Genomic DNA, 21,714 nt, shown 5'->3' on the forward strand with positions numbered 1-21,714 from the left:
GGCACGGGTGAGTGCAGTGTGGGGACAGAGGACTGGAGAGCCTGATTCCTCTGCAGAGTGTGGCCTTCTCACTGCGAGTGAATATTGTGTTTAAGTGTGACTGCTTCAGCCACCTTGCTCATCCTGCAGACACTATGAGCTCTCATTTCCTTCCTCATGGGAATGCAGTGTGAGTGTGCCGCACACTTCCTCACCTGTGTGGACGCTGGAGGTCAACCTCAGCTGTCGTTTCTCAGGATGCAGCGGCTCTGATTAATAGAACTTTGCACATAGCTTCAGCTGGCTGTGCAGTGAGTGCCAGGATCAGCCTATCCCAGCTTCCCAGTGCTGGAAGCACAAGTCAGTGCCGCTGCCCTGCTCCTTACAAGGGCTTTGGGGGTCAAGCCCAGCCCCTTAAGCTTGCAAGGTCAATGTTTTACTGTTGGAGCTATTGCCCAGGTTGTCACCAGCCTTTTCCTCCTGGATGTGGGATTCCAGGTATATACTACCATGCCTAGTTGTAGACCCACATTTCCATATATACTAAATGATACTTGGTGAATGATGACCTTTGAACCATAGAGGCCTGCCTGCCAAGTAGCATACCTGCTTCTTACAGGTGATGCCCTGCCCAGGTGGTGTGGGTGTCTCTTTTACCTGGACACACTCCTTGGCTTGGTCAGCGTGTACCTCCTCTTTCCCCATCAGGTGAGTGGGTTTCTTTGAGGGCAACCCGCTTGTCTGCTTTCTCAGGGAGGTCCCTAGAATGGCTGGTACTCTGCTCAGGTGCCTTGCCCACTTGGGGCCTCCTGTTGGCCACTTGAGACAACTGGAAGCCCCGGGGCAGGGGCTTGGGACTTTTGTGTCTTGTAGCAGCAGAGGCTTTGTTTGCAGCCAGTTCCCTATTTGTTCATCATGAGCTCTCCCTCAGACTAATAACATCTGTCAGAGTTAGGACGGGAGGCTGGGGCATGGATGGAGAAAGACAAGGAGTGGAAGCGGAGGAAGGAAGACATTTCTCACGTGTTGGTTGTATTCTCAGGTGTTCTTGCTCTGCTTGGTTGGTGGTGTCTGTGCTTTAAGTGCAATGAAGACCCCAGTGGTCCTGCGTTTTATTCTCTGCTCCATGGTTGCCCCTGGAGTCCATATTCCTCTGGCCTTGGGCCACTGTGGATGGTGTTTTCTTCCTGTCTGTCTCACCCAGGGATTGTACCACATAAGTCTGCTGTCGTAGCCCTTGCCTTAGGACCTTTGATAGGTCCTGTCTCGGGTTCAAAGTGAAGTTCAACTCCTTAGCCCAGGGCAGGAGGCCAATCCTTTCCTCCTTCTGGCTCTCACCTATCCTCTGGCTCATTGTGGGTTATGCTGTACCTCTTAGCTCCTTCTAGCCATGGGAGCTCTTCTATTTTAATCACTCTTCTCTTCTCTTCTCTTCTCTTCTCTTCTCTTCTCTTCTCTTCTCTTCTCTTCTCTTTTCTTCTCTTCTCCCTCTCCTCCCCCTCCCCTCCCCCCCTACCCCTCCTCTCTCCTCTCCTCTCACACTTTGAGTGTGTAGTTCATATGTGTCCAGGCTTGTCCTCAGTGCCTTATGTATATATTTTTTGAGACATTGACATTATAAGCAGACTCTCAGGTCACAGGAGCAGGGTTAGCCCCTGGCTTGTCTGGCCTGTAGTAATCTCCAGCTCCAAGCCTCCTCCTTGTTTCTGCCTGTGCTTCCAGACCCTTCTGCTGTGCTGGTTAGTAACTGTCAGTTTGACAGGACTGAGAATCACTAAGGAGGAGGGAGACAAACTTCGACACACACCCGTGAGGACCTATTTAGATTAGGACATACCTTTGGTAAATTTTCTCTTTTCTCTTAAATTGTTTTATTAATTTTTTTTAACGTACAATATATCTTGAACACATCTCCCCCCCCTTTCCAAGTACTCTTTAGGTTAGTTGGGTAGAAAGACTCTCCCGAAATGTGGGCTGCACCATTCTCTGGCTGCCACCCTGGATTGTGTAAGTGTAGACAGTGAGTTGAGCACAAACATTCATTGCTGTCTGCTTCTTGATTGTGGGTGCAATGTGAGCAGGTGACTTGAGCTTCTGTCACCAAGCCTGCTCCCATGCTGGGCTGTACCCTCAAACTGGGAGCCAACTGAACCTTCCCCTCACTTCCCCTCAAACTGGGAGCCAACTGAACCTTCCCCTCAAGTTCCTCTGTCCCAGTGTTTTGTCACAGGAAGGGCAACTGAGACGTTGACATTGCTGCTCTCCTGCCTCCTCTTGCTGGCATCTAATAATCAACTAATTAATTCACTTTGCCTTCCTCCCATCCAAGCAAGTCGCTTGTGCGGGCATGTGGAGCACTCTCAGTGGCTTGTGAGCTCCCAAACGTAAGGCTGTCTCTTCTTTCACATTCTGCCGTCCCTGGTGCAGATTGCTATGTGCTATCTCACCTTCCTGGTCCTGAAGATTTGAGGAGGACTGCCCTGCTGTGGCTCCAGAGGGAGGACTGCCCTGCTGTGGCTCCAGAGGGAGGACTGCCCTGCTGTAGCTCCAGAGGGAGGACTGCCCTGCTGTGGCTCCAGAGGGAGGACTGCCCTGCTGTGGCTCCACTGTTCTCTATGTGCTGTGAAGTCAGTTCTGGTTTTGCTGTGGAGACCCAAATGTCCTAACAGACTTACCAGTGTGGAGTGGATCCATCTACTTAACATTGTTGCCAAATTAATACTGCATCTGGAAGGCCAGAGGAAAGCCACTTGAGAGAATCTCCCTGCATAATTTATGAAACTCTAGTCATAAAATAAGCATTTACAATGGCCTGTTTGCCCAAGGTAGAGAATGCTAATTCAGCCATTATTCATAGGCATGGGGCAGGGACATTTCTTTGTCTCCCAAAGGTCTGTTGGCTTGTAGTCTCCTCAGTAGGTTTCTGAGGTCACTCCTAGTGTCTCTTTCCAAAGTGATCTCTCTTCTTGTTTGAAGACCATTTCTTTGGGGTTGAGTGTTATGTAAAAAGGGTTTAGGAGACTGGAGTATGCCAGTATTTTTGAACAGTGGGAATGTCATGGAAAAAGCAAGCCAACAAACCAAATCCTAGAGCAGGCAGACTCACACCGCTGTCCTGTGAACAGAGCAGGACAGTGTTCAGGAGGCAGAAAGGAGAATTAGGCAGGCAGACTCTTGTCCCGGGCAGATGCTGCCAGTTGGTTGGAGAGGCAGTGGGCTCACCTGCCAGCATGAAAGCAGGCCTGGTAGAGCCTGCAGGAAGCAGGGCTGGCCATGGATTTCAGGTGGCAAGAGTGGGTGTGTGGTTGCTGGAGAGGCACTCAGGGCCAGCCAGAATGGTGGATGGCTTCTTTATGAGACCCTTGGTTGCCAGCTCCAAGAGTCAACCCTAGCCACTCATTTGTAGTCACTTCCTGTTTGCACCCTACTCCTTCCAGTTGGCCACAGTCTCCCGAGGGCAAGGTCTTGTTATCCTTGGTTGGCAGCATTAGTTATATCTGGGAAGAGTAGTGCTCCTTGTAGTCTCTGAAGGGCTGTAAACAGCCCTGGTCCTCCCACTCTGGGCTCAAGTTTGAAGCTACAGGCCCTGTCTCAGACTGTGTTCTCAGGGCTGAGGTAAAAGAAAGGAGCTGCTAGAGGCTCCCAGTGCCTCTCAAAGCCTGGCCAGGACTCCGTGCTTGTCATCACCACTTTCTTTCCAGTACCTGGTGGCCCCCAGCCAAGACTGACACAGCAGATGAGAATGCATAATCCTTTTATAGTGAGTGGCCTTAGCCACAGGGATGCAGGCTACCTGGGCTGTCTAAAAGACTCTAATCTCTAAGTGATAATTTCCAGAAAGTTCATTTTGGTGTCATGGGAAAGGTGAACCAGGCAGTAAGTGTGGAGAGCCAAGCAGTGGTGTGTGGTATAGGAGGAAACTGAGTGGACTCTGGTGAGAGCCAGGAGGATTTGGAAGCTGTTGTATGGGAAACTGTATGGCCAGCCCAGAATCCAAAGTAGATGGCATGAAAAAGGCTGTGAGAGGTGGGACAGATTAGGCAGGCCCAGCATTCACTTGGTCATAGTAGCATGAGGCCTGAGATGGCAGTGGGTGAGAAGGCAGCCCTCCCAACACTGACCTGACCCTGACCTGGAGGGACACTGCTCCAGGATCTCATTTGATGGACAGAAACTCTGTAGAAGATTCTCTTACCACTATTTGTTTAATAGTTGTGAGAACTGAAGCTCACAAAGGCCAAGAACCTTGCCCCAGGGTCATTCAGGAGTTGCGTCAGCAGTTAAACCCCAAGTCTTGGAGTGTGTGCCCTCCAGGGGGTGGCATCCCTTTGAGAGTAGGACCACTCCCAGGGCCCATTAGTTAGGATTATGAGTGCTAGATAATGAAATTTTGTTTGGTGCAGTGTTTTTGTGTAGTTTTAAAAAGGGGAGTTCACACCCACGGTCTGATTGAAAAAGTAATTAGTATTCAGATTAGAGCTTTCCAAACAATTCCCTGATATTTGAGCATCAACAGAAGAACAAAGAACACTGTCTCTGGTCTCTGATTTACAGCTGCCCGTGCCCAATGGCTCTGGGCAGAAGGCTATAAATAAAATTAAAATAAATGGAAACAATGCACCTATAAATTGTGTTGCAGGAACCTCCAATTGCCTTTTAGAGGAAATCCCCAATAAAAGGCTGTTTGGCAATCCATTTGAGGGGGAAGGGGCCGTCCATCATCCTGGCAAAGTCAGTCAAGTGAAGGACAGGCTAACTCGCTGGAATATTTTAAGTATGAAAATTAGCTGATTCCACGGAAATCCGCTCTTTGGTGTTATAGCTGTATTGGAAGGTCTTCTTTTTCTTTTTTCTCTTGTTGTTAGTGCTATTTTTTTTTCCAGGTGGAATAAAGCTGTTAGTCAAAACTGCAGATTTCTTTTTTATTTCTGAGTCAAATTCCGAGGTTTTGATTGTAGAAAGTGGTGGTGGTCTAGAGGGGTTGGGTTTGGGCAGAAAGCACAGCCTCATGCAGCCTATGTAAAGGAGGGGCAGCCTTGTGTCTCATGGTGGCGCTGGAGACCAGGGCTAGAGGTGGGTGAAATGTTAGATGACAGGGTAAGGCATGCTGGTAGAGGAGACATCTTGTTTGTCTTGATTTTGTGTACTTGGGGCTGGAGTGGTGGCTCAGTGGTTAAAGAGCGCTCGCTGTTTCTTGTAGAGGACCTGGGTTTGGTTCTCAGCACCTTCACCTGGAGCCTCCTAACTGCCTAGAACTCCAGGCCCAAGGCATCTGACTCCCTCTTCTGGTCTCTGTGGGCACTACACAGACTCACAGTCCACATACATGACTTAAAAATAACAACATGAAAGAAAGCTTGATTCTTAATTCTTTCCTTCCTTTACTTCCCAGTAGATTCTGTAATGTGTGATGCAGGAAGGGATGGGGCAGGGAAAATGGTGTGGACTGGTTCAGTTGCATGGAGAATGGCTGCGTGTGTAAATGGGGCCTGGGGACAACAAAGCATGCATGCAGTTTGAGATCTTGTCATTCCAGGAGTGGGCCCTGCTGCTTGCTGGCCTGTGCTGGTTGGGAAGCCTAGCCTCTGTGCAATTTGGAGCTGTCTGGCTAATGGAAGATGATCTGTTTTACAGCCTGATTTATATGTATGATGAGCAGGCTCTGGTCCCCATATTCTCACATTAAAGCACGATTGTGACTTTGACTCGGCCAAGCTCTTTGGGAGTGTTACTGCTGATGGCCACAGGGCAGGTTCCATCTTAAGGCTTGTAGTAGTAGCCTCTCAGGAAGACCAGTCCTGGGACAACCTGAAGTTGAATCAAGGCAACTGTTCATTGGCTGTACAAGGTCAGAAACTAGATATTAACCCAGACCAGCAGCTCCATGTCCCATGCTGAGCTGTCCAGATCCTCAAGGGCTATAGAGGTGCAGGGACCCACTTCAGTGAGTGAGAAAGGCTTGTGTTGAAAGGAGGGAAGAACCAATCTAGCCAGACTGACAAGGAGGGAAGGTGGTACAGGCAGAGGGTCTGGACTTCAATGGGCCCACAAATGGGGGGGGGGTGTTGAAGTCAGGTGGAGGTGTGAAGAGTCTGGGGAAGGAGCAGCTGTTTCTAGCCTGTGGCTCCTGACCATTGCACTTCATGGGTGAGCTGAGGTTCAAGGATTTCCGGCAGGGGGAGTTGGGTTTTCATCCCTGTTCATCCCTGGTCTTTGAGTAGGCTGAGCCCCAGCAGAGGAGGGCAGGCCCAAAGCTCATGTCTAGATTCAGGAGCATGCACACAGACTAAAGCATCAGAGGGAGCCAGAGGGTCTGAGGGAGGGTCACATGGATGTGACAGTGTAGGGTGGGGATCAGGACTCATCCCATAGAGGAGAGCTGTGTGCTAGTGTGGGAGTCTAGAGGGAGGTCTCAGCATTTGGAGAGAAAACTTAAGAATGCACAGAGAAGGAGGTAAGAACTTATGACCCTGACCCCAAAGCCAACACTGCCCAGTGCCAAAAACACCCCTTCAGCTTTTGAATTCTGTTTTCTTATTTTTGGAAACATTTATTTAGTATACATTCACATGAGTGTGGTCCATGGTGTATGTGTGTGTGTGTGTGTGTGTGTGTGTGTGTAGGTCAGGTTCTCTCTTTCCACCATTTGATTCTGGGGATTGAACTTGGGTGGTGGGCTCCCTTGCTTGCTGCATCAGCTTCTGATTTCAGTCAGAAGTAAAGGTGAGAACACAAAGAAGGGCTAGCCACCATGGGCTGCTGACCCAGAGCACTGAGGGGATCACATGGCTGATCGGGGCAGGGAAGAGAGGCTTTAAAGCAGATACTGTCACAGCAATAAAAGGCATATAATAGGGGAAAGGGGCAGGGCTCCCCAGTGATCGCAGCTCAACAGAGGACTGTGTTTGTAGGAATTGCCTAGTGGAGTTCACCACGGGACCTGTCCTTGAGCCTTATAGGCTGCTACACTTGCAGACACCCCCACCTAGACCATGTGTCCTTCTAGCAGCCCCCCAAAGCAAGTGCCCTCTGAGGTCATCTTTCCATTCCCTATATACAGTTCGTGGCCTTCACAGATAGAGCGTGAGCACACAGACAGCTAACTGACTTCACTGGCTTGGGAGACAGAACCTGACTTTGAACACTTACAAGCACTGCCTTAGGGAAGATAAACAGGAGCCTTGTAGCAAGCACCTGTGCTGTGCATGCATCGGAGAGATCTTCTCTCACACCTGACTGGCAGAGGGGGCTGCAAGTGGAATGTTTTACTTACCGGTCCTCTTGTGCTGTTCAGTCTTTGTCAACTTGACGCCAACTCTAGCCACCCTCACTTTAGGAGTTGGCTCCATCGGCCTGTCCCGTGGCTAGTTTGTGGGACATTTTCTTGATTTATGAGTGCTGTAGGAGGGCATAGGTGCTAGGTGGCATAGGAAGGAGGCTGAACAGGCCTCGGGAGCAGCAGCAGCCTTTGGGATTCTTGTCGCTGCTCCTGCTGGGTTCCTGTCCTGACTTCCTCACTAGTGCACTGTGACTGGGACATGCAAGCCGAATAATCATGTGTCTCCCAAGTTGGTTTTGATTAGAGCGTTTTTTTGCCACAGTAATGGAAGGCCAACTAGGAAACCCCAAGAAGAGCTTTCTCTGAAGCTACTCAGTGAAAGTACATAAACATGGCTACCTAAGACTGCAAGGAGAACAGAGACATGTATGAAGCACACGAGTGTTCTAGTCACACATCCCACAGCAATGGAGGCCTACAGGAAGGGTCCAGTCACTGTGCTATAGAAGCTTAGGGACCAGTGAATAAGACTTTATAGTCGACGCAAGAAAACAGAAAACAGGGGCGAACAAAGTGAGCCGTTTAACAACAGACAGAAACAAACTCGAGAGCTGTAGCTAAGCAATATGACTGAACTAGGAAGTGCGTCAGGAGCTTCAGCACTAGGCTCTTCCAAGCAGAAGGAAGCTCAAACAGGCTGTGTGCAGTTACCCAGCAGGAGAGTAGGAATGGTAAGAGTGAAGTCCGCACTGGGGCTCCCTGGGCCTGACAGTGAACCGATAGGAGAAAAGCCACAGAGGCCCAGCGCGCTGTAAAGAGATGTTCACTGGAATCTCCCTGGCTGAGGGGAGACACCAAAACTCAAGTCCGCTGAGCCTCACATCATTGATATCCAGAGAGAATTTTGAAAGCAGAAGCAAAAAAGCAACTTGTCCTCTACAAGAGAGCTTTATAAGACTTACCAGAAGGTTCTCAACAAAAATTGTGACCTGAGTCCGAAAATATATGAAAAATTTCAAAATATATGAAAAACAAACCGGCTAGCCCAGGATACCCCATGCTGGCCAACCCGTCTTTCAGAGATGGAGGTGAGACTGGGATTTTCCCAGAGAATGGAAAGCGGAGGACGCTCATCATGTGGCCTGCTTTTAGGACAGAAGCTCCAGGGAGTTCACCTTGAGTCAGCAGAGTGAGCAAAGAGGAAGGCTATCACAGAGTCATGGGAGTTCTCTTGTGGTGTAGAGTGACTGCGGAGCCTAAAGGAGCTGGAAGGAACTATGGGACCCAGCCCCTTCCTCTCTGACTTTGGACAGAGTGATATACTGTGGGGCACACTGTGACATACCAAGGCTTCCACTGTGAGATGTTTTCTATGCTGTATGTGTGTGTGTGGTTTATTTTGGGAGGTTGGTTGTAAGGGCGAAAGGAGATGAATGGGACTGGCCTGTATGATGTGAAACTCACAAAGAATCAGTAAAAAGTTAAGAAGAAGAGACGCATACACAGCAAGGGCCGTGCAGGACAAGACCACTGTTCGCCCCGAGCCTGATGATGAGACAGTGAAAGCCTTTCCTCTAAAGTCAAGAACAGTACAAGGATTCACCACTACTGTTAGCACAGCAGTGGGAACACTAGCCAGGACAGAGAGAGGGTAAAGGAGAAAAGCAGCAGCCCCAGCCAAACCCAGGGCCTCTAACCAGAAAGGAAGCAGCCAAATTGAGTGCTACACGTCTATCCCCATCTGCCCATCTCTAGCTAGCCCTCCGTCAATTTGGGGATGCATTTCAAAGCGAGATGTGTATGTTAATTTACCCCAACTGCAGTGTACATGCTGTTGGCTAGATACAGAGTTTCTGGAGAAAGTAAACATTACACATGAAACGCTCAATCTCCAGCACAATACTCACTTGATGAGTTTACCTCGCAAACGTATTGAGCCTAGCCAGTGTCCCTTCTGCAAGTGCTAGAGAGCTCTTTTGCAGCATACAGACTAGGCAAACAGAATCCAGTGAGTAGCCTTGGTAGACTGGCATGGAAAGGAGGGGTGAGTGTCCTGACAGGCATGGTTGTGGGGAAGTGCACAGAGGCTGTGCAGCATGAAGGAAGCCTGTGTGCTAACAGGAAAGCAGAGGAAAGAATAGCGGGACTTGGGTCCTGATTCTACTAGACCGTGGCATGGCTTTAGTTCCTAGGCTACTCTCTGCAAACCAAGGCACTTGGCTGGGATGTACTCTGTCCCACACACTCAGGGGAATTGTTATGTCCAAACACTTCTCTCAGCCCAGTCCTTCACCTTTGAGCCAGTTCTTAAGCTTTCTAGGTTTTAGCTTCTTTGTGTAGGACATCGTCTACTGTGGTGTGGTGGCCACGGGGTCCAGCACATTCTGTTATTTCTCACTAGAATGAGCTAAGAACACCAGCTTCTCTGTGCCTTACCATCCTCTCCTGTCAGATGGGAATAATGGTAACACAGCTGGTTGGATAAGTTAGGGTAGGTAGTGTGTTAGATAGCGGTGATAACCTTGGTGAGCTGTGCTGGGAACAGCTGCTATATGAGATGGTGGTGCTACCTGCTGGCTGGTTGAATTGGGAACAGGCAGTGTGTTAGGTAGGAGCAATGTCCTTGGTTGGTCATGCTCTGAGCAGTCAGTATATGACATGCTGGTGAGATACCTGACTGGTTGGGTTACTAGCAGCCCCTGACTCCAGAAAGTCCTCAGGGTAGCACTTACACGCTGCTGTGCTCAGTGTATGCAGTGGTTTAGTATCATTGTATGAAATCTTAGTAGTGAGAATGGAGCCAGGCATGGCGGTGCCCACTTTTACACCTAACACATGGAAGGTGGTTAGAGGCTTGCCTGGTCTACAGCGTGAGTAGGCACAATGTGGCTGCCTCATTGTGTTTTCTAGGCAGCTTAGCCTGGGTGTTGAGTGATGGAGACACCGTTGGCCTTCTTCCCCTCTTTCTGAAGCATGGGGCTGTGAGTTGTGGGCCATGTGCATGTTAGGCGAATGTTCTGCCCCTGTGCTGTGTCCCCCGCCGTGTGTTTCACAGTGTCACTGTGAAGATGCTTATGAGCTCGCCCGCCCTCTGCAGTTACTAAGCCTGCGTTTGTTATCGCCACACAGGAGTCCAGTGTAGACCAGGATGCCTTCGGTGAAACAAGCTGCCTTAGGGATCCCTTTGTTCTGTGTTTAGCTCCTAGGGACTTTTGGGATGCTCTCTGAGGAGGGTTGTTGGATCCATTATCTGTTTTGAGGGCATCAGGCAAACAGAGCTGTGTTACCTCCTGCTTCTCTGGGATGACAAAGGTCAAGTTTCTCTTCTATTAATGAAAGTGAGCTGCATCTGTGGAGCTAATTCACCTGCGAACAGACACTGACAGGCAGCCGCGAACAACACCCTACCTTCTCACATGATCTGTAAGGGCAGCTGCTTTCAATTCATCCCATAACAGATGCCAGTTCCCTACTGTGGTGGGGCAAGGGTGTTAAGAAATCTCAGGCTGGATGCAGGTGGCGTTCAGCAAGACATGATTCCACAGTCTCTCTTTGACCTGTCACTCGCAGAAGAGGACAGTCTTGGGCTGGGTGGGCTGGCCTCACTGTGGTGCAGATTTGAGGGCAGGGTGTGGTGGGTGTGGGGACTGGACTCTTACTCAATCCTTCTGGTCCTCTGGGCAGAGTCCACTGAGAATCATTTCTGCACCTCCCTGCTGTTCTTACCGTACTTAACTGCCTGCAGGCCATGAGTCGTCGTCGTCCATGTGCTGCTGCCTTTCCCTGTCTCTCTGGTTTGGAGAGGTTTGCATGAACAGCTCTAGTGAGGTGACTGCTGAGAGTCTGCGTGGCCCCTTCATCTTGGTGTATCCACCCTCAGGGCTTCATAAACACCTCCTCTGTACCATGTAACAGCCATGGGCTCAGGCTTCAGATGGGCACATTTCAAAGGTGGTTGGGTATGAGAACTGGGAGAGTGATGAGTGGAATAGACAGACCAGCAGTACAGCTCAGATGGGATGCACAGGCCAAGGCTGCTAGGTAATTCCTGAACAGGGTTGGCCTGAGTCGGATCTTCCATCTGGGCCCCTATAGGATCTGTAGCTGGACCCATGCGTGCGTATGACAGTCTCAGCATCCCTTTGGGCACTACAGCAGTTGATGGGTGGAACCGCATGTTGAACTGTGGGCTGGGAAGCACTGTGAGCTTGTGGCTCTTAACTGACCCTGGAGTGGACAGCAGCGGAGCATGTTGGGTTAGACATGGTCATAGCCTTATCCAGGGGTCACCAGTGGCCAGGTCTTAAGTTCTTGTTGCTTCTGCTCTAGAACTCTGGAGAAGACAGCTCTGCTGGGCCGGCAGCCCAGGGGCCCTGGTGTCTAGGACTCTGTAGTCTTCGGTTTCTGTGCTGTCTGCAGGCAGTAGTTACCTGTGTCAGGAGAGGGACACTGCTGAGAGTAGGACCGCCCTTAATTTTCTGATTAGTGAAGAAAAGACCCAAACAGTGGGATACTGAGGGTTTTAATCAATTGTTTCCGGATAAATACCCAACTTTCTCTCATCTCAGCTGATTGGATCCCATCTTTGTGTTGCCGACTGACGGATGTCTGCGCTCAGGCGCAGGCTTGTGTCTGCCTGAGTCTCAGTCGTGTACATGTATTCTGAATAAGCCTTTTGTTCCATTGAGAAGATTAAGGGCAGTATTTGGTTGGGAAAATTTTAATGAAGCACCTAACAGGGCTATTATTCATTTTTGAAACAAGTTGCTCTGGTTACCATAGTGACATTAAACCTTTTATTAAATGTTTTCCTTTCAGCCTTGAGTAAGTTTTTGGGAAATGCTGGTGGGGGAGCTGCAGATCCATAGACTTGGCATCTGGAAGGGATTTTCTGGCTCTGCCGAGTTAAATCATTCAGGGAATTTATGTTATAGGAACATAAAGCTTATAAATCTAGTTTATCATATCTATCATTTAATTGTTCATGCAAGCCAGCTCTTCATGTAGCGATTTACAGTAATCTCAGTGAAATAACAGTTTTGTGTCACAAATGAATAATGCATGCAAAGAAATTGTTGAGCTCCTTAAAATCATTATGCTCAAAATATTAGGCTCTTATTTGAAAGTGATAGAGTGATGATCGCGTGGAGGCTGCAGGCTGGGGACCTCGGAGTGGGTCGCTGTCCTCAAGCTGGGGCTCCGGCTCCCAGGAAGGAAGTGGCGCAAGGCGGCTTCGGAATGACCTAGTGTCTTGCCGCAGTTCCTGCTTGCAGCAGCCAGCCGGGAACTGGCAGTGCCGGGCCTGTGGGTGGGCTGGGGGTGTTGGCTCAGGGGGAACATTCTGTGTTTAAAGCACGAGAGGCTGCTTAGACATTCATCTGGCTGGGACAAGAAGCGCGTCATGTTGCCATTAGTGCTGTTGCCAGGCCAACCCTGCAGAGTTTGCCACTGAGGGTCTGCGGCTGGGCACCTTGCTCTTTCCTTTTCCCTTATGTGTTTGCCAGCAGCACACATATGCCACAGGTAAGCAACGCTGTCAGATGCCAAGGTGAACGGCAGTCACTGCTCTGATGTTCAGTGGGGAGGACGCCTTGAATGTGGCTCCTTGTTAGCAGGGCCATCCATCCCACGTGTGCATATCATTGGGCTGGTGACAGCCTCCTTATCAGGACATTAGATCTTTGAATGGGCACACTAAGAAATGTGGATGATCCTGGGGTGCCTGGGTGTGAGAGGGAGGCAGCTCCTCACCAGAAGGGGGAGGCTCTGCTGCTCAGGAAGCAGGAGTTTTCCAGAACGAGAGCGTCATCAGTCATTGTCAGAAGGCCTGTGCCTCCTTTACCTTCTCTCTCGACTTAAAAAAAAAAAAAAGACCTGCGTTATGAAAAATTTCAACCACACACAAAGGTCAAGAGAACATGCAATGAAGCCAGGACGCCAGTCCCCGACATTCAGCGACTGTCAGTTGTGGCCACGGTCGGCTCATCTGTCCCTCTTTTCCTTTGCTGGAGTATTTCAAAGAAAATCCCAGACATCATGTCATCTTGCTTCCCTGTACTTCAGTATGCATTAAAAAAACCTCTACGTCTCCTTCTATTTTCAGAACATGGTGCTGCCAGGAGCCCCTCAGACAGGCCTTTCTGAGCAGAGACTGTGGGGACACAGCAGGTCAGGCCTGTGCCTTCCTCACAGTCAGGGACTCGTGTGGTCTTGGGCTGACTGGAACTTGGGCTGAGGTCTCAGGTTGACAGAAACCATTCGGAAGGAATCTAATCGTGGCTTGAGTGGCCTCGTGGCCTAGGGACATGCCATGTGTTCTGAAGACTTAGTTTGAAGAAGAGATGTTGCTTAGGAGCCCAGGAGTCAGGGTGACTTGTGCTGGGGTGTCCTGTTCCATGGTTCCTCCGTCCCACAGTCCTGCTCCAGGATCCCATGCTCATGACTCATCATGGGTCTCGGGTGTGGACTGGCTAGGTCTGTCTTGTGTCTTCTTTTCCTTCTTGTGGCCGTGGCGTCTCCTCCTCCTCCTCCTCCTCCCCCTCCTCCTCCTTGTCCTCCCTCCCTCCCTCCCTCCCTCCCTCCCAACCTCCCTCCCTCCCTCCCTCCCTCCATCCTTTTGCTCTCAGGTTGTCCTTGCCAGATTTGCTGGTGATACCTGTGGTTCAGTGTCTCCTGAGTCAGGACTTTGGAGTTTCTTATGATAAGGTGCACATATTCAACTTGGTTTTGAGCCTACCAGGCACTGTGATTCACTGGAGACAAGTGCGCCCCCTCATTCCCGAGAGAGAAAATAGCATTTCAGGCATTTCAAGTTTCAATTCCAAGTTGACATTTATAAACAAAACATCTAAAAAGCATGTTAAGGTCCAGTTCTGAGGGACCTTGGGAAACAGTTTACAGACTGAGAGCAAGTGAGAGAGCCAGAATGAGAGTGAGAGCGAGAACACGTGTGCTCACAAGTGTGGGTGTCTGTATAAGAAATACCAAATGAGAACTTCCCCGGCCACCTCCTCACTGGCGGGCCTTCTTCCTGGGTGGCAGTCTTGTTTCAGAGTGGGGTGAGAGCTTGTTTGTTATTTGAGGGATGGCTTTGTCACGGAGGGCTTTGCTCATTAGGAGTGGCTTGATACATTTCCTCGGTATTCAGGGCCTCTGATATTTTCACTCCTTCAGACAGCGTGGAGGAGAGACTTGACAGGAGCTCTTGAGTATCCTCATGGAGTTAGGGTCTGCCTAGGCCCCTGCCGTGTAAATCTCAAGTTGGCAGCTTTCCATCAGGGACCCTGAGAACCACAGGGCTGCTGCTGTGGAGAGACCGTGCTTGTGTAGCTAGCTGGGGTTCATTCTAGGCCCATAAATTGGCCTGTGATTAACTGCAGTGGTTTTAAAAGCAGGCTGCATGTGAATTTTAAGTAATGCCTCATTGAGACAGCTACTTGAGAACAGGCCATGGGGTCCTCAGAGCTGCGGGGTGACCTGGGGCCAGGGTAACTAACCACTGCTTTGCAGACTCTCTGCCAGCACTGCAGACAGCAAAGCCAAGTTGGGTTCTTTGCTAGATATTTATCACTTCTTTCTCCATGACAGGGCCTTTCGGTTGCTGTAGCTAGCGCTGTAAGATGATGTTTATGCTGGTTCTCTATATTACTTTTTATTGTGGACTATTTCTGTTGTAAACAGTCATAAATATGCTTACAGTTTTGACTGCAGTATGACATGTTGCTGTAAGTGTTCACATACACTTTGGGTTACAGGGATGAGCAGTTTTGAGTTCTTATAGCATTTCTCCTGGTGTGTGTTAGTCTCTGGTAACAGTGTCTGGTCCCTTCCTTTCTGAACCGTTGGTCATGTCAGGGTCTGTGGCCTCTGATCCCATTCCCCTCTGGGGCACTTCCAGCACACCCTTGGCCTTCACCAGCCTGGTGTTGACTAGTGCACAGTCCCTGAGATCTTTATTAGGGAACAGCTAGGCCAGCTCACGTGTCCATCAGGCCTTTCTCCCAGCCTGGAATGGCTGTTGAGAGAGGCTGGGCAGTGGGCAGTAGCAGAGAAAACAGACGAGCATTGGTCATGTGATCCAGCTTACATACTCCTCCAGGACCACTGTATTCTTGGACATAGAGCAGCTGTGATTATCTGTTTCGAATTTCTGTGTTATGTAAATTGTGTGGCAATAAAAGAGTTTAAATTATGTGCCTTTTGGCACTTGTCATTGGCCATGTCCTATCCCTCAGGGAGGTTTTGGTTTCTTGCATGTGAGGGATGGTATTAGATGGTAAGCCCTAGGTGGGAAGATTAAAGATAGTTTCAGTGTGTTGCTACCTGATGCTACCTTACTGGTTCAAACCTGGGCTGGCTATCTCTATGGCCTCTTATGTGTCCCTGTGCTTGTCCTGGAGTCCCTTCTGTTACCCCAGCAGAGACCCCATCACAATGTGAAGATGGTTGGCTTGGGCTGAGTACAGAGCCAGCATGGGTTCTCCTCCTTTGGAGGGCGAAACCTAACCTGTCCTCTCTGCCCATGAGGCAAAATGCGAGTCTGTTGAGCTTTCCCCTGTGGCCCTCGATGTTGAATTAGAACAGTGACCAGAAGTCCACAGTTCACCACAGAGGGGATGAGATATGCTCTGAGGAGGAATCAGAAATGTAGATTCAGATGGCTGAGTTTGTGGCTATTGATTGGGTAGCGAAGGGGCCAGGCAGAAGGAGGGCATTGCTTAGCATAGAGCAGCTGCTGATTTCTGGCCTTTGTGGAGCGCATACTTTTCCTGCCTGGATGTCAAATTATAGAAATGGGTACTCGAAAGAGAACAGTGTTAGCAAACCAACAGGGACTTCCCAGAGGCCTTCATTTTGCATATTCAGTGTTGGAAGTACGCGCTTGGATGGGCTTCTTTCTAAAGGATGCCTTGTCTCACCATGTGGGGCTCCAGGGATGCTGAAGTGCCCTCCCCACAAGCCAAGGGCAAAGTCAGTATCAGATGTGTTTCCTGTACACTGAGTGCTTGGCTCTTTGCAGAGATGCTGTGGATGCTGTGTGGTCTGGCATCTCTTGCTGCCCAAGGAGAGGAGGGTGGCGGAGAGATAAGGGTGCCTTGCCTGAGGCCAGCTCTACCTCATGAGGCTGGCTAGATTGGAGCAGGACCTCTATCTTTTTACCCCACCTGAGCTCCTAGGGTTGTAGCTGTCTTCAGTGATACGCTGTGCCACTTTCTGGGAATCTGGCTTTTATTCTCACTTTGCAGAAACAGAAAATTTGAAGGTATTCAAAGACCTTGGGTTTGCCCAGATGTTCTTGAGAGATGAGCTGGAGCCAAGAAGTCAGTTCAGTTTCCTGATTCAGATAAAAAGAAACTGCTCCCAATCGTGGCCATGGATTCCAGCAGACATGAGCGAGTTCTCACTGGCGATGGATGGCTCTCAGGCCAGAACTGGCCAGCTAGCTCCCTGTCTGCTCACTGGGTACTTCTCAGTCTCTCTGCCTCTGAGCTTCTCTCCCCATTCAGCACATCTTGAAAAGCTTTCTCTCTAGACATCTGTGACATGTCTTCCGGGTGTCCCCTCCCCCTGAATGTTCCAGCGATGGTTCCACTCTCTTCTACCCTCACAGCACACTTACTAAGGTGAGAGTCATGATTTTTCTTTCAAAACCTCTCCATTCGGTGTGGACATTTTTCAGCTCTTAGGCTCTGCCCATTGATACCCTTCTGGAGAGGACCTCTGCCTCGCTGCTGACTCGTTCCATCTGAAACAAGGCCAGTGCAGTGTAGAGGGCTTGGCCTTGGGCTGAGAGTCAGCCTCTCCTCATCTGTAAAGTAGGGATGGGAACTGCCTTGCAAGGTGGCATGTCATCACTGGGAAGTGACACGGCAGTGCTCATCATGTTAGACTTCCCACCACAGGGACAGACACTCTTGAGGGACATATTTATTTGTGTTCATGTTGCATTGAGCTCTGAGAACAATATGGCAGTTGAAGCCTGTGGCAGAGGCTGAGGGAAGCAGAGTGGAGTCAGCCGGAGCCAGGCGTGTGTTTACACTCTCCAGTATGCGTGTGATGACTCTTTTAGTAGAGTGATCAACTGACTAGGGCAGTGTCTGTCTAGTCATTTTCTAAAGCTCATCAGCTATCACAGCGGCAATGTGTGAAGCTGCAGGGACATTGCATATCAGTTGTGTTGGCAGGTGGCCGCAGGCCTTCCTTTTCTCTGTCCTCCCTCTTTCTCCTCTTATTCAGGTTAACTGCCTTTGTTTCCTTCCTTCCTTCCTTCCTTCCTTCCTTCCTTCCTTCCTTCCTTCCTTCCTTCCTTCCTTCCTTCTCCTTCCATCCTTTCCCTGAGATTCTTGTAATGTAGTAACCCAGGTTAAGAGTCCTCCTGACTCAGCCTCCCAGCTTCTGGGATTAAAGATATGTGCCACCACACCCAGCACTAGCTGCCATCTTGACCTACTCTTTACATGGTAGGTGTCACTGGTCTTTTAGGGAAAAGTCTGATGGCCTTTGTCAAATCTTCCCATGCCCATTATAGTGACAGCCAACATGCCCCTGTTCTTTCACTTGCTGGCCCTCCTCTGCGCACCTGGGCTTGCCCTTGGTCAGAGTTTCTGTTGACCTGGGGTCATTTTTCTCAGTTCTCCCTCTCCTTTGATTCCCTGTCCTCTAAGGAGGGAAGTCACATGGAAATAGGACCTCCCCCTGCAACTTTCAGTCTTCCTTTGTTTCCAGAACAGAGCCTAGCTTCTTGCCTGTTGGAATAGAGTCCTGCTCATACTTCTATACAGCAAGAACCTGGGGTCCGGACTGTGCCTATTGCTCGCTTCAGATATGCATGACTAGTAGCTATTAAAGTTGTGTTACAATAATAGAAGGCTCTGAGGACAGAGCCACAAGGAGGACACAGGGTGGGGCTTAGTGTTTGTTTCTTTTCTTTCCAGTTTCTGTGACCCCAGTGTCATAAGGCTTTGGATCCTTGTGGCAGCTAGATTATTTCCTGATGCTTGCACACAAACTGGTTACCTCTTGTCCTGGAATGACTGCTTACTGTGTCTCACCTTGTTGGCTCTGAACAGTGTGTCACATGGTTACCCATCTACTAGCCTTGTACCCTATGGTGGTTTGAATGAAAATGGAGTCACAGGGAGTGTCCCTATTAGGAGGTGTGGCTTTGTTAGAGGAAGTATGGCACTGGGAGTGGGCGCTCAGGTTTACAAAGCTCAAACCAGACTCAGTGTCACTTCTCTTCCTGCTGCCTGCTGGTCTGGATGTAGAACTCTTGGATTCTTCCTGAGCACAATGTCTGCCTGCATGCCCTCATGCTTCATGCCTTCACTATAACAGAGTACACCTCTGAATCTGTAAGCCAGCCCCACTCGAATGTTTTCCATTAGAAGAGTTGCCTTGGTCATGGTGTCTTCACAGCAATAGAAACGCTAACTAAGTCAAGCCTTTATTTCCTACCTGTCTCATGAGCCCACATTCTCAGGAAGCTTGTGACCAGAGTACACACTAGCGTGGAGCAGGTCAGCTAGTACGTGTACAGTGGGGCACAGGAGGCTCCTGTGAAGAGGGGGCCTCACTAAAGCACTGCTTCCACCAGCAACAGTGTGGTTCCCACAGAGTCACTCTTTTTGGGTCACTGGTGGACTTCTGGGTGGGAACCTGGGACAGACAGTGTTTTAAACTAAAGTACTCTGGTGCCACCCTGAGCCTGAGTCTGCTTGGTGAGTTCTGGGCTGACGGATGGCGGCTCTGGCCAGGTCCTGGCAGCCCCAGCTGTCTCCTTGCCACCTGAGCTATCTCTCAGAGCTTCACAGGTGACATCATTTGTAGGGACTGGAGGAATCTGTTGCTCTGCCTTTGTAATGGCATTAGGTACTTATCTGAAGTTAATTGGCTTATCACAGCAAGGCTGTCTCTGGCCTTCGAGCACATCCAGCTTCCTGCCAGCAGTCCCTTCAGTCACATGTGGCATCCAGGACATGTGCTTCCCAGCCTTCCGGGTAGTAGAAGTAAAACAGTCAGAGAGAGTCCCTCTGGAGTGCCCGGGGACACCCCTGTCCTTCCATTGCTGTCTAGGGCTTTTGGTTTGAGGTGCTTCTGCAGATGGTGTCAGGATGGCACACCAGCACGAGAGCTGGTGTGAGAGAGCGGGTGTGGAGGGCTGGGGTCTTAACCCTGTACACAGACAGGACAGGAGCTGGGTTAGGAGCCTACACTCCTGCCTTTTAGCATTGTGTGTGGTGGCATCAGTACAAGGGTGCACCCAGCCGCTGGTGCTGTCGTCACAGGTAGTTCACCTCTGTGGAGCAGGGCTAAGTACAACACTTTCAGTTCTTCTTCTCCTCCGCCTTCCCTGTCTCGCTTACACACATACAAATATTATAAATACACGATATTGTATGCTGAAATTCCTAGGAGGCCCAGGGTCTGTCTTCAATGGCTCTTACCGGAAAGCACAAATGGGAGTCTCAAGCTTCTAATTTGTTTGCAAGGATTTAGATTTTTAACATGAAATAGCAGTAGCCTTTCCTTTAATTAAATGCCATGCAGCATTGGCTGTGAGATCAATGTATTGAAGGGAAAGCCAGTGTAATTAGACCTTGTGAAGTGACTAACAGGTGATTAGGGCTCTTGCAGGCTGGGAAGAGGGAGCTGATTCACAAGGCCCCTCCCGGGTTTGCACTTTGCTTTCCCCGCCCCTTCTCCTGTCTTTTGAAGTCCAGAGATTCTCCTTGACCATCTTGGGTGTGTTCTCAGATACCTCTTGAGTAGCAACACTCATTTAGGATCTTTAAGATAAAGAACACCCCTCCAAAATAAGTGTTTCACCTTTATAGGCCAGGCCAAATGGGAGGCCTGGAGGCCACAAATGGCTAGAGCTCTGATTCTGCACTGTAATATTTGCATGTGTGTCGGGGACAGAGCGGGCATGGGAGGGAAGGAGAGTGGGAGAACTGAGAAAGAACCACCTTTTCTAAATGTGCTGCCATGGGCATTAAGGGTCTCTCTGTATTGTGCATGATTCCAGAGTCGCAGAAACAAAGCTATTGGCCCAGGGGTGGGAACATTTTAGATGATTCTGGCATGTGGGTTAGAGGAACCTTCCTTCCACAGAGATTCACTCAGGATCACCTCCACCCACCTACCTCTGACTTGGTGAAGGGTGGAGTGTTCCCCGAGTTCCTCTTTTTACTCTGTACTGTCTGTCCATCTTGTGGCTAGCCTCATCCACATCCTGATGGCTCCTTCCATCCTGTGTGGGACCAGCCCTCCTCTGTCTGGAACAAAAGCTGCTTGCCAAAGCCTGGCCCTATACCTGCTGTTGCAAAGCTCCCATCTTCTAGATCTCCCTTTCTGAGGAGATGGTGGGATTTGAGGGGTAGATCACATACCACACAATCCAGCATCTAAAGTGTGTAGTTCAGTGGTTCTCAGTGTATGCACATGAGCGGAGCTGTGCAGTCACTGTCGTCAGTCTTGGGGCATTTTCACCACTTCCCTAAGGGAATATGTGCTCCCTAGTGTCATTCCCCATATCCCACCTCTTCTTGCCTCAGCTACATAGCCACTTGTTTAGATTTGTCTATTGTGAGCACTTTTATGAATGAAACCCTAAGTAGATGGTCTTTGCAGACTGGCTTCTTTCCCAGTGTTTCCACAGCCTATCCTCATTGCCACCTGCAGCCTTTGTTAATATATTTTGGCTGAATAGTACTCCATTGTATGGTGGTTTGGCTGTACCTTCCAAAGATCCCTGTGTTAATGTTTGCTCCTCTCAGCCTGTGGTACTTTTTGGGTAGGGTACACTGAACCTTAAAGACGTGGTACCTACCAGATCTCATGGTCCATGGAGCTTAGACCCTCCAAGGGAATGTGAGGACCCCAGCCCTTTCCTTTCCCCATCTCTCAGCATGGCTGTGAACAGTTCTGTGAGCCAGTGACCCTTTTCTCTTAGGAGCTGGTTGTCTTAGGGGTTGCCACAGTGGAAAGCTGACAGGCGTGGTGTGCAGGCTGCAGTCTGTGTGTCCATTCATTCTCTGATGGACATGGATGTTTCTGCATCGTGTCCTGAGCAGACGGTGGTGACTGTTCAGATGCACATGTGTGTAAGCCTTGTTTCCGGTGCTCTTAGATAGGTATTGAGGGTGTCTAATGTGCCGAGGACTGGCAGATTATTTTCTGTTGTGCCATTTTTCACACTTATAGTAGCGCAGGAGGGTTCTGGTTTTCCTGAATTTAAAAATTTTAGCTTTTGCTTGTGAAGTGGCTCCTCCTGTCAGTGTGATTTTGAGGGTCTTTTCATGTGCTTATTGGCTGTCTGTATATTTCCATGGATAAATGCCTCTTCATATTCTTTTCATTTTCAATTGGCTGCATGTCTGCTTATTATCGACACTCATGGTATTTGCTGTATTTTTTTCTTTTCAGTACTGAGGTGTGGGGGGTCACATCCCAAG

At 49.5% G+C, this 21,714-nt stretch overlaps 1 protein-coding gene across 3 annotated transcripts in view; it reads left to right on the top strand.

The window, feature by feature from the left end:
- Tbc1d22a (TBC1 domain family, member 22a) overlaps positions 1–21,714 on the top strand; it is a 284,093-nt gene that overhangs the window by 50,633 nt on the left and 211,746 nt on the right. Inside the window, exon 1 of one of the 3 annotated variants that reach the window (NM_001358062.1) lies at positions 12,632–12,781. The exons of the other annotated variants lie outside the window; for them this stretch is intronic. The gene's annotated coding sequence lies outside the window, so the exon portion shown is untranslated. Of the gene's footprint in view, positions 1–12,631; positions 12,782–21,714 lie in introns of those variants that run through there. 3 annotated transcript variants of the gene reach the window in all.

Source organism: Mus musculus, chromosome 15 (assembly GCF_000001635.26).
Source record: "Mus musculus strain C57BL/6J chromosome 15, GRCm38.p6 C57BL/6J".
NCBI lineage: Eukaryota > Metazoa > Chordata > Mammalia > Rodentia > Muridae > Mus > Mus musculus.